Source organism: Zalophus californianus, chromosome 5, assembly GCF_009762305.2.
Source record: "Zalophus californianus isolate mZalCal1 chromosome 5, mZalCal1.pri.v2, whole genome shotgun sequence".
Lineage (NCBI taxonomy): Eukaryota > Metazoa > Chordata > Mammalia > Carnivora > Otariidae > Zalophus > Zalophus californianus.
Genome location: NC_045599.1, coordinates 117,324,064 through 117,336,138, shown reverse-complemented (window position 1 = coordinate 117,336,138; position 12,075 = coordinate 117,324,064).

Sequence of the window (12,075 nt, the reverse complement as noted above, 5' to 3'; positions counted from 1 at the left end):
TTGACAGGCCAGCCACCTCCATTCAGCAGGCCTGAGCCATAGACCTGCTTTGTGGTCATATGTGGCCCACAAGCCTTAATTCAATTACTCTGTAAGCCTATCCAATCTGCATCACTGCCCTTTCACTTTTGTGCTGTTTGTCTTGTATGTGGTAAAGAATTTTATTTTGAAGAGGGAAAGGCACCCTACAACCCAGTTGTCTTTATTTTTCATTTAAGGTTTGTGCCGCAGGTGCTGCCACCTTTCAACTCATGAAATGTATTCATCTTTAAGTGATATTTTGGAGGGGAGCATTATTTATTGTTTGGTGACAATGCTTTTCTGGTGTTGCTGAGTTTTATTTTTTTTCAATTAGGTGTATGTTCAAATTCTCCACCAGACCGATAAAGAGTCTCCAAACTCGAGAACTGAAAATTCAAAAGAAGAAACACAAAAGGAAAAGGTAGATAAAAATGACAATTAGCTTTGTTCTGCCATTTTTTTATTTAAAAAGAAATATATTAAGGAGCAAATATTCGATTTCAAATTTTTGTTTTTCCTTAAGTGTCTGATGCACCAAATATATCAGTTTATACGAATGAAACTCAGTGAAGCTATGTTGCTTGAAAATTTTAAGTTCCCGATGAGATTATTAAATATAGTAAAACTCTTTATTTTGTTTTGTGTTCTGCTGCTTCCAAATTTCCCTGGTATTGGGGCAGTGCACATCATTGTCACATACTTGGCATTTTCATAATGGTTTGTGGACAATGAAAACATAGATTTCTCAAAATGAGGGACTCTGGTGTTTATTTTCATAACCATATTTTTCTTATAAGTTAAGTTCATCTCTTTTAAGCATGTTTTCCTTAGCATTCTTATAACCAACTATATCCTACCCTGTGGGTTTAGTGGCCAAATGAAGGGTATGGATCTTTCCAAATCATCGTTTCCCAAAACCATTAAATGACTTGTCATGGGACTTGAAAAGACTTCCAAAGAAGGAGAGAAGAACCTCCTTTGCTATTTTGTATCTATTTCCCACCCAAGTCAAGGAAAGGACAATGGTGCTGTTACCACTCTTAGTCAATGCCTATCAATTTTCACCATAACAACCTCTATATGTCTTTTGAATGGAAGGTCCCATCTCTTTTAAATTACTGAATCAAAATCACAAATATGAAGCATGCAAAAGAGACCAAAGCATTTTAATTAGCAAGAAAAACAAAGAGATTTAGATATAATCCTCAAAATAAACGGGATTTTAAAAACTACTTGTATACATACATGTAAATTTAATGTATGCATTACTCAACAATTTCATGCCCATTTCCTTTGTGTTCTCCCATAGGTTCCCACTTTGTTTTTATTTTATTTTATTTTATTTTTAGTAGGCTTTATGCCTAATATGGGGCTCGAACTCATAACCCTGAGACCAAGAGTCACATGCTCTGTCGACTGGACCAACCAGGTGCCCCTGGTTCCCATTTTATGAATGAGAGAAATTAAGGATGAACAGATAGGCTAAGTGGCTTGCTTAAGAGGTCAAAATTCTGATTTCCAATTGAGGGTTGTTTCTATTACATCATAAAGTCATTGCATGACTATTTTATAAACTTCATGATTGGACCCATCTGCACAATTATATATTAGAGCCCCTTATCAATAATCTGTGCAGTAGGAATAACAACCAAACTTATAAAAGTCTAGAGTCACATCAAAACAATGAGAAAAAATGACCTGGCCTTTTACATTAAAAAAGCACTGTGAAGATATAGCAATTTGTCTTTAGCCACTTTTAAACCCTTTCATAGAATTTTGAAGAAAAAATAAGCAATGAAAGTTGCCCAGCTTCTCGGTCTTCTGTGTGAATCACTTAACCTTTGTGCATTTTTGTATCTCTATATTATACTATTAAAAATATTTGACACTTCATTTTTTTAAGGACTTTGGCATTTTGAAATTCAAGTTAAAATATCTAAAGGTATCTTTGATGTGAAATGTAAGAACCCAACTCTGGATGTTTTAAAACATTTTAAAAGAAAAGAAATATAGAAAGTTAGTTTCATTTTAGAAACAACTTTTTTTTATCAGCATTTACTGTTTAAAGTATTTTTCCAAATTTCAAACATATCATATTGCTTTGAAATAATGGCATCTATAATAAGCCCATGTAAAAATGCATTATTATATATCAAAGGAATATCTATTAAAATTTAACTGTCCATTTTACTTTTATTAGTAGCTCACTTCATATAATAAGATGGAATTGTACAAGGTTTATTTTGAATTCTTAGTTTCCAGTAAAAATCATTCACATAACATTTTCTGAAAATATCTTATTTAAGGAAATACTGAAGAAAAAAATTAAAAATTTAGAAAAAACAAAACAATAATAACTAATAGCCAAAACTATAACTCTTTCTCTATATGTGTATACATATAAAATATATAAAATATTTCAGAATCCAAACTTAATATAGCCCACTAAACCAAAGGACTAAATAATTTTGGATATCGGTTATTCAGCAGCTAGTATTCACAAAAAAAGAAATATTCAAAGATGAAACTTGAAAACAGATCATAAACAAAAAAATCTCAAATGTATAATACTTCAGGAATTTTATTATTTATAAACTCTCTTATATACAGATAGTTTAAGGAAAAAATGTGGATAATAGGAAACTGGTGACCTTCACACCATTGTGGAACATAATTTTAACTCTGCATACAAATTCTGTTCAACACAATGGTACCTCCTGAGATTCGAATGTGCTTTGGAGAAAACTATCACTTCATACCCAGGTCCTGCTCAGGCACAGCTCCCTTGCCTTTCAGTGGGGTTTTCAAGCACACTTAATGGCCATAGAATGGGGCATATGTGAACATCTCTAAGCCAATTACACAGTTTGAGTTCAAATAAACTACTTTACCAGATTTTCTGGTTTTTATACATGCATAAAGCTATTTGTCCATCATGAGTTTCCAAAATTTTTCTAGAAAATTCACGAGAAGATTCGTGTGTGTGTCATTTTGCCAAAGTCAATTCTAATATTTAGAAATGTTAACATGATGCCATTGTGTCCAGAGGCAAAGTGAAAAAAATCGAATCAGCTGGCTTTTCGAGAGTGTAGAATGCCAGATCAGTGGGTTGTGTGATTTTTCTTCCTGAATTCGCCATTTAAACATTACTTGGCAAAGTTACATTAACATTTGTGTGGCTGTGGCCAACCCTCTTCAGGAAATATTAAATAGTATATGGCTTTCTGTACTGAAGAGCAAGGACAAGCAAATCCTCACTAATCCAAAGGGAGATGAAAATACCAGAATGAAAGGTAGGAGACTGATGAAATAATCTCACTATTACTTTTCATTCTTACTTCCCCACCACCCCAGATACACAGGTGATCCTAGCTACCTGAAAGAGAAAATGATGGGTTGATGCTAAGTTTTCATCTTGAGATAAAGCTCCTGGGTATCCTATTAATTCCTGAAGTGGGTTGTAGAAGTCTTTTATTTCAACCTTCGGCTCTGTAACAATTTTCTTGTTTAATATTTGGTTTTGAGATTATACCTGAAGGCAAACAGCCAGGAATGTGCTAATGTTTCTTTGATTAAGAAAGAAGGAGCAGGGGGTGCCTGGGTGGCTCAGTCAGTTGAGTGACCAACTGGTGATTTCAGCTCAGATGATGATCTCAGGGTCATGGGATCATGCCCCACAGCAGACTCCATGCTCGGCAGGGTGTCTCCTTGAGTTTCTCTCTCTCTCTCTCTCTCTGCCCCCCCAACGTTCTCTCTCTCTCGCTCTCAAATAAATAAATAAATAAATAAATCTTTTTAAAAAAGAAAGGAAACAGAATAAATTATAGATGTCTTATTGAGTCAGGGCCTGTAAATACACATAAATGTGAGAGTGAGAAAGAAGGTTTGTGAAATTGTGCACTTACTGGTTTGGGCACTCTGGAGAGTGTTTGTAGATGTTGAATGTATGCACATATGTCAGAGATGCACATGCATCCACATGATGCAGGATAAATTAGCACCAGTAGGTTAATTTCAGATGTCAATGACATATTTATTTATTATACCAAAAAACCCACAAAACCACTGTGTATTGAGAACTATTTGAATAAAATCATTCAAACATTGACAACCCTGAAGCTTCACTGAATAAATAAGGGAGCTGAACTTAGGAAACCAAGTATTTTATCCAGGGTCACATTGTTAATAAGAATGAAAGCTGGAACTGGGTATTTACCACAAAGATACAAATGTAGGGACCCGAAGGGGTACGTGTACCCCAATGTTTATAGCAGCAATGTCCACAATAGCCAAACTGTGGAAAGAGCCAAGATGCCCATCGACAGATGAATGGATAAAGAAGATGTGGTATATATACACAATGGAATATTATGCAGCCATCAAAAGGAATGAGATCTTGTCATTTGCAACGACGTGGATGGAACTGGAGGGTGTTATGCTGAGTGAAATAAGTCAATCAGAGAAAGACATGTACCACATGACCTCACTGATATGAGGAATTCTTAATCTCAGGAAACAAACTGAGTGTTACTGGAGTGGGTTGGGGGTGGGAGGGATGGGGTGGCTGGGTGATAGACATTGGGGAGGCTATGTGCTATGGTGAGCGCTGTGAATTGTGCAAGACTGTTGAATCACAGATCTGTACTTCTGAAACAAATAACGCAACATATTTTAAGAAAAAAGAAAAAGAAGAAGATAACAGGAGAGGAAGAAAAGGGGAGTATGTCAGAGGGGGAGACGAACCATGAGAGATGATGGACTCTGAAAAACAAACTGAGGGTTCTAGAGGGGAGGGGGGTAGGGGGATGGGTTAGCCTGGTGATGGGTATTGAGGAGGGCACGTTCTGCATGGAGCACTGGGTGTTATGAACAAACAATGAATCATGGAACACTGCACCAAAAACTAATGATGTAATATATGGTGATTAACATAACAATAAAAAAATTAAAAAAAAAAAGAATGAAAGCTGGAGTTTGAATCCAAGAATATCTGAATCCTGAGCCTGTGCAGTCAATCACTATATTATACACCTCTATTGAACACCTCACAAAAGCCAAGAATTAAACATATGATGGGTAATAACTGTATGACATGTCTACTGTACTGATCTATTTACAAGTTCTCTTTCTCTTCCTGTTAACCTGCCCATCATTAGTAGTCATGAAATCTGGAAATTATTACTGGGGTCACACCTGGGCCTAAGAGTATATGATTATCTGTAGTTATCTGTAGAAGCCTCCCAACATACCACTCTCACACTCTCTGAAATGTTACCTACCTAACGTAAATGATTAATTTGCCACCTCTTTTGAAATACAAATATCTGTTAGGGTAAAGCTCTCAATTTCATCTAAGTATCTCTATGCCTGGAACAAACATAGAATCTCCATAAATATTTGAATAAATGTTTAGTGAATGAATGAACAAATAGTTAATTTAATTATATTGTTCTTGCCTGCTGGGTGAATGTACTCACCTAAAGGAATGGAGTTTTAATTAGATTTTTCAGAGAAGGGGGGCAGGGAAGAAAGCAGAGGTAAGACATTTGGGGATGGTGGTTCAAGTTGAATGACAGACTAGGGAATTCAGGATGGCCTGAAAAAACATGTGAACACACAAAATGGGGGTGGTGGGCAGAAAGCTGCAGGAGATCACAGTTTGTAAGAGAACAAGAGAATGCCAATGATCAGATACAGATATAGATAGATATATAGATTTTGCAATGTTGTAAAGGTTCTCAAGCCATGAATGAGCCTCCAGCAATCTCATCTCATTACAAATTCCAGGAAGCATATTAGCTTCTGGTTCTAAGAGCAGACTTGTCTAACCAAGCTGTCAACCAACAGAGCGGACTGTCATAAGGTTTGCCTCTACCTTTCTCTCCTCATCGTCATCTCTTCTTGATTAAGTCAGGAAACATTCTGCTCTTTCTGAATTCCAGTTTTAGTGTATTTTCCCCTTACTGTTGCCACCCATGCGCACGATGTGAGAGAGATGTTATATTATAATATCAACAGTACCAACAACTAACATATGTTGTGTGCTCACTCTGTGCCAGGCACTCTGCTCAATACCTCACATTTTTTCTTCCAAGAAACCTAGAGGAGATTTTGTTATTAGTCCCTCTTACAAATAAAGAGGCTGAGGTTGAAACTGACCGAAGTCACACATGTAGAAAGGAGCACAACTGGAATTTGAATCCAAATAGTCTGACTCCAGAACCACACTTGTAACCATTGTGCCTGACTCTCCCCATACGCTCACTCATTAATAAACGATTTAACTCATCAAAACCCACTAAACACTTGGTATGTTCTTGGAATTATGCTAAGTCCTGGACAATACAAAACTGAATAGATCAATAGCTTCAATAGCACAGAGGGAAAAAAAACACCTGGTTTTATCTCTGCTGGTCTGGACATCTTCACAGAGAATGTAACCACATGAATTTTGAAAAAAAAAAATGAATAAGAGAGAAACGAAGGAAGTGTGGGGTGGGGAGACACAAATCGAGGCTGGTAGAATATCACATATAAGAAACAGGGCAAAAAGTGTTCTACTGGGCCTATGTCAGGCATTTCCTCCTACAGATGTGCCCTTTCATCTGCTTCCACTGAATGAAACGATTCATCCTTCAAGACTCATGGAAACCCCCCACCCTTCCTGAGCTCTTTGAGATTCTCACTGCTGAGCTGGAGTTCCACCCTCCTCGAATTCTTTCTGGCCCTTATCTTAATTCAACTGATATGCTGATTACTTCTGGACCCATTTCATTTTTTTTTCCTAAGCAGGTTGAGGCATCAGACAGTATCTTACTCATTGCCCATCCTCACTACAGGTCACAATTCCTTTTCTTGGTCTTCACCCTAAGTATTCCCTCTGCCTGTATACTTCTTCCCCTGAGTTCCTTTCCTTCATTCAAGTTCTTCTTTTAAAATCATTTCCTGCATTAAGACTTCTCTAATTTCCCCAAGATTCTGTTAGATGTTCCCATCACACCCACTATGTCCCCCGCCCCCACCACCATCCCCCGCCCTACCCTCCTGTTGCAGCATGCAACACACTGTATCATGGCCTATTCACTCCCCTGTCTGCTCAGTGAGGGTAGGAACAATGTCTGTCTTGTTCAGGTGGAATGGGCTTAATAAGTTATTTGTTGAATGAACAAAAGAAGGAATGACTTGTTGAAGTTGACTGCCCTCTTCTTCAAGTAGGGAGGCCAGGAGTGGAAGATGGTGATAGGGTAGAGATGAGGGTCTACCAGATAGCAGAGACTATCAGATTAAGCAGTTCCACACGTTGATATCTTATCCATGTGTCCTCTGTTTATGACAATTTTAACCCTGATATTTAAGGAGGCCAGCTAGGACCCTGACGAATAAGGTACTAGATATCTTGTAGTACCAGTCAGCATTCCCAGACTGAATTTCCCATCCTAGGATTTCAGTCCTGGCCTCTCCTTTCTCTGGGGAAGTGCGTATCTGACATCCGTCCAGTCACTGGGTCACCCTGGCTTAGTGGTTAAATGACTGGTTCCAATTCTCCTTGGTCTTAGGATCCTGCAGAATGAGGCAAGGTCTTTGAATCTCAAAGCTTGTAACTTAGTTGGCTCATACAAATGTCCTCACTCACCATAGCCTGGTTTTCTTATCTGTACAGTATAGTGGACATCTGTTTTGTTGCCTATCTTAATTTCTTCTGAAAACATCACCTCCTTGTCTAAAGTCAGGATCATCACCCAAATTAGGTCCTCTAAATCTGAATCTGGAGGAAAGTGTCACAAAAATGAAAACCTTTTAAAATGCAGTCACTCTCACAAGTGGCACCCTGAAGATAGCAGTGAGACTTTGGGCAAGTTACTTAACCTTTCTGTGCCTCAATTTCCTTGTCTGCTAAAATAGTAACAATAATAATAGTACCAAGCTTATTAGCTCATGGTGTGGATTAAAGATGCTAATATGGGTAGAACAGGGCCAGGCACAGAGAGGGTGCTCAATAAGTATTCTATTTCAGCATAGTTGTTAGAATTTTGAAGTTGCTCTGTTTCTGTCCATTATGAGGCCTGGCTGAATGATTTTTCCTCTAGGCTTCTAGGTTACTCCAATTCCCTTAAAAAAAAAAAAATTCCTTTTTAGCTTAAATTGGCCTCAGCCAGTTTGCATAGCCTGCTGCCAGAAAGCTCTAATGGTTGTTTCTCTCGCATACTATAGGCCTTTTCTCCCCAAAGTGTTTATTAAACCCCAGAGGGCAATGACCATATATTAATAATCACTACATCATCCAGAACACCAAAAGTAGTGCTTTGTATGTAAAAATATTCATTTTAGTGACTGGAAGACCAAAGACATGAATAATACCATTGACCCCTTTCTTTGGGTTTTATTGTGATTTTTCTTAGCAATAAAAATCAGGACTAAGAGCATCATGATCTCCTTCTGAACTCTAAAAGTGGTCACCACCAAATATTTAACTTCCCAGGGAGACAGCTGGTGCAAAGGAAAGAAAGCTAGAGTCCCAGGGGTCTGTGCTCTACTTCCCACCCATCACTTAATACCTTGGTGACCTTAGGTGAATAATTGAGACTCTGAGTCTCAGTTTCATCATATGTAAAATTGAGATAGTAAAATAGAACCCACAGGGACTTGGAAACCAACAGAACAGATGATGTAGCCCATGATGGATACTCTATTCAGCTACTTGTCTTATTTTTTTGAAAGTGCTGGTTCATTAACAGAAGAAAAAGGAAATTAAACTTTTAATGAAAATCATTTACAGAAGTATGTAACTTAATCCATAACTGAATGTAATCAATTCCTGCTAGTTAAAGGAAAACAATATGTAAAGGGAACAGGAAAACTGTAAGATCATTGGTTTGGGGCCTTAAAATGATGCCATTTTACCGTAAAAGCAGAATTAAATGCATGGTCATTTTCACTACTATTACTGATTCAGCACCTCGCAAATTTTATTTTCATTCTGTTCTATTTTATTTTGTATCACACTCATTTAATAAGTAACTTATCTAAAAATTATTATAGGATGACCAGCTTTGTTGAGAACCTAACTCTGAGTAGTTTTATGACCACATTTCAATAATAAGGACATTTTGCTTTAAACTTCTTATCTTTTCTGTTTGCTTGATTATTCTTTAAAGTTATTTATATTATTTTTAAATGATAGAATGTAGCCACATGAAAAACAATTTGGAAAATTAAAAAGTTACTTAAAGTGTCACTATTCTAATGTGTTTCCTTTATGTAGATTTTTTCTTTTCTCATTTTATATAGTTGAATTATATTCTGTCCTACTTTTAAAATTTAACACACCAGAAGCATTTTCTATGTTTCTATAGTTTTCTAGCTACAGATCTTAATACTGAAGAGATGTTTGGGCTATTTACACTTTGCTTTTGTTTTTAATTGTTTTAATTTTGTTTTTAATTTAATAATACAAGTATGTTTGCATTTTGACTTAAATATGTCTCATTTCAAACACTTAACAATATTTGAAAATTGGTAATAAATTTTATGGCTCAGACTTTGTTGATACTCAAGAGATATTCATCTACAGACCTAGAAACACTTCATAAACAAATTATATTTGTATTTGCACGGTAGGAAGTCCTACAGATGAACATGGTAAAACTGTCATTCTCTCTTTGATGATCATGGCCACATCCAACTTTAAAATCCTAATAATCACAGTAGGAATATTTCCTATTTTCTTGGAGTCTTTTTCCTAGTTCTTCATTTTTCTATTGGTGAAGATGAAGCTGGGGGAGGCCATCTGGGGAAGGACATGTTTTAGTGATTCTGTCTTGAAATTATGCCATAGCTAAAATCTAGCTTTTATTTAAATATTTGACATGATTTTGAGGAAAAGTTGATAGAGATGGGCTGCTTAAAAACCCTTGTCCCCCATATCAAGTCTTTTTTTTTTTTTTTAAAGGTTTTGTTTCTTTATTTGACAGAGAGAGAGACAGCAGGAGAGGGAACACAGCAGGGGGAGAGGGAGAAGCAGGCTTCCCGCTGAGCAGGGAGCCCGATGCGGGGCTCGATTCCAGGACCCTGGGATCATGACCTGAGCCAAAGGCAGACACTTAATGACTGAGCCACCCAGGCACCCCCCCCCATATCAAGTCTTACTGCTGCACTCGAGACAGGTACATTCTGTGGTATATGTAGTAGCATATAGAGGCCGAGGGGAAGAATATAATGTGGCACTGAATCCACTCGGGGAAGGGAAGAGGGACGAGAAGGAAGTGGGGACAGAGAAAGTGTGTCCTCAGCAGAGATTTAAATTAGGTAGAAATGGGTGTGGCAACAGAGATATGGAAACTGAACAGGAAGGAACTTTCAAGAAAAAGTAAATAGCTGGCAGAAAGGCTGAGAAGTAGGAGAGAGCAAGTATCTCCTGGGAGATAAAGTTTACAGGGTGAGGGTAGGAGTGACCCAGACTACAGAGTCACAAAGAAGAGAGATCTAAAGGACTTCATACTTCATTTATAGTTAGTTCTTGGGATGGGTTGGTGCTGGACACATAGTATTTTTACTTTCATTTACTTATTTGGAAAATATTTATTGACCACTTAAAATATGCCAGGCATACAAAGGTAAACAAAAGCAGATACGAGTTCTGTCCTTGCAGAAATTACAACTTGACAAAGAAGGCAGGGATTAATTGATCAAATAACCACTCAAATAAGCATGAAATTGCATGTGTGGTGCTTTGAATGTAATGGAAAAGAGGATTTGATCATTCTGAGAGCTCAGGAAGGATAAATAAGAATTATAGGTAGATAAGTAAGAATTGACAAAACCATGGCAGAGGGAAGAGCATTCTAAGTGTTATAAAATTACACATGCAAAGGTCATGGGGTGAGCACAGTGAATGCTAACAACTGAAAAAGAACCGTGGGGCCCAGTGGGCAGAGATGGGATGGGTCAGAACAATAAGACAAGATTATATTCGGAAGTTTGTCAATATACTAAAAGCAATAAGAAATTGAAGAATTCTAAATTAAGTTGTTACATGACCGGATATGACTATTATATTTTTCTCATTTGCTTTTGCTAATCTTCCCACTAAAATTATGTTTATAGTATGTTAGTGAATAGCTATCTCAGTTTCCCTATAAGTAAACAGAGAGCAATAAATCCATAACCTATTATGAAAATAATAAGTGCTATTTTTTTAAGAGTGTGAAGGAAGAGGCTTCAAACTCTTTAGAAGATCTCCCATCCAAGTACTAACCAGGACTGATCCTCAATCCAACTGTTTTACACTAATAAATGAGTCATTTAAACAACAAGGGCTGCAAATCCCCATTTGGCAATTTTTAAGGAAGGAAAACTTGCCAGTTTGTTTGAAACTTGCATTAAGAAGAATCTGTCTATCATAAATTGATTTGGCAAATTAAACACATAATTAGTTTGAAGCAAAGGCTAGTATAAGGATAGGACTCTTAATTTTGTTTTAGTTTTTAATATTTTGTCTTTCAGAAAACAATTCCATTAATGTATGTCTGAATTTCCATCAGAATGCACTAATTACAATATTTACATTGAGTTCCTTAAAAAAGAGAATGAAGTATTAAAACAGCAAATACTAAATATTTAAAATAGAAACAATAAGCCTTCATGAGATTGACTCAGATCTTAGATAGTTCCATCTTTTCAAACAAAAGAATATTTACATATATTAAATTCAGAAAATTTGCAGACAAAATATATTGAAGCACTGAAAATCGAAAAACTGGTTTGCAATGAAAGAATGAAAGATACAAATACTGAGTAATTATAAAATACCACTATTAGAGTTTGATTTTGATAGTTCTAGAATGAAAAGGTTAACACTTTGCTTTGTATTTATATGTTATCTGGTCATTACTCAAAGAACTTAAAGGTGATAGATCAGTAGCCAAGAACTTGGCAGATGTTATCCCACAGAGGTACTGTGTACAAATTTTGGAGATGCAAATAACTTCTCCATATTTGAGAGAAACTTCCTCCGGACTACCATACATTTAAATAAAGAAAATAAAACGTATAATT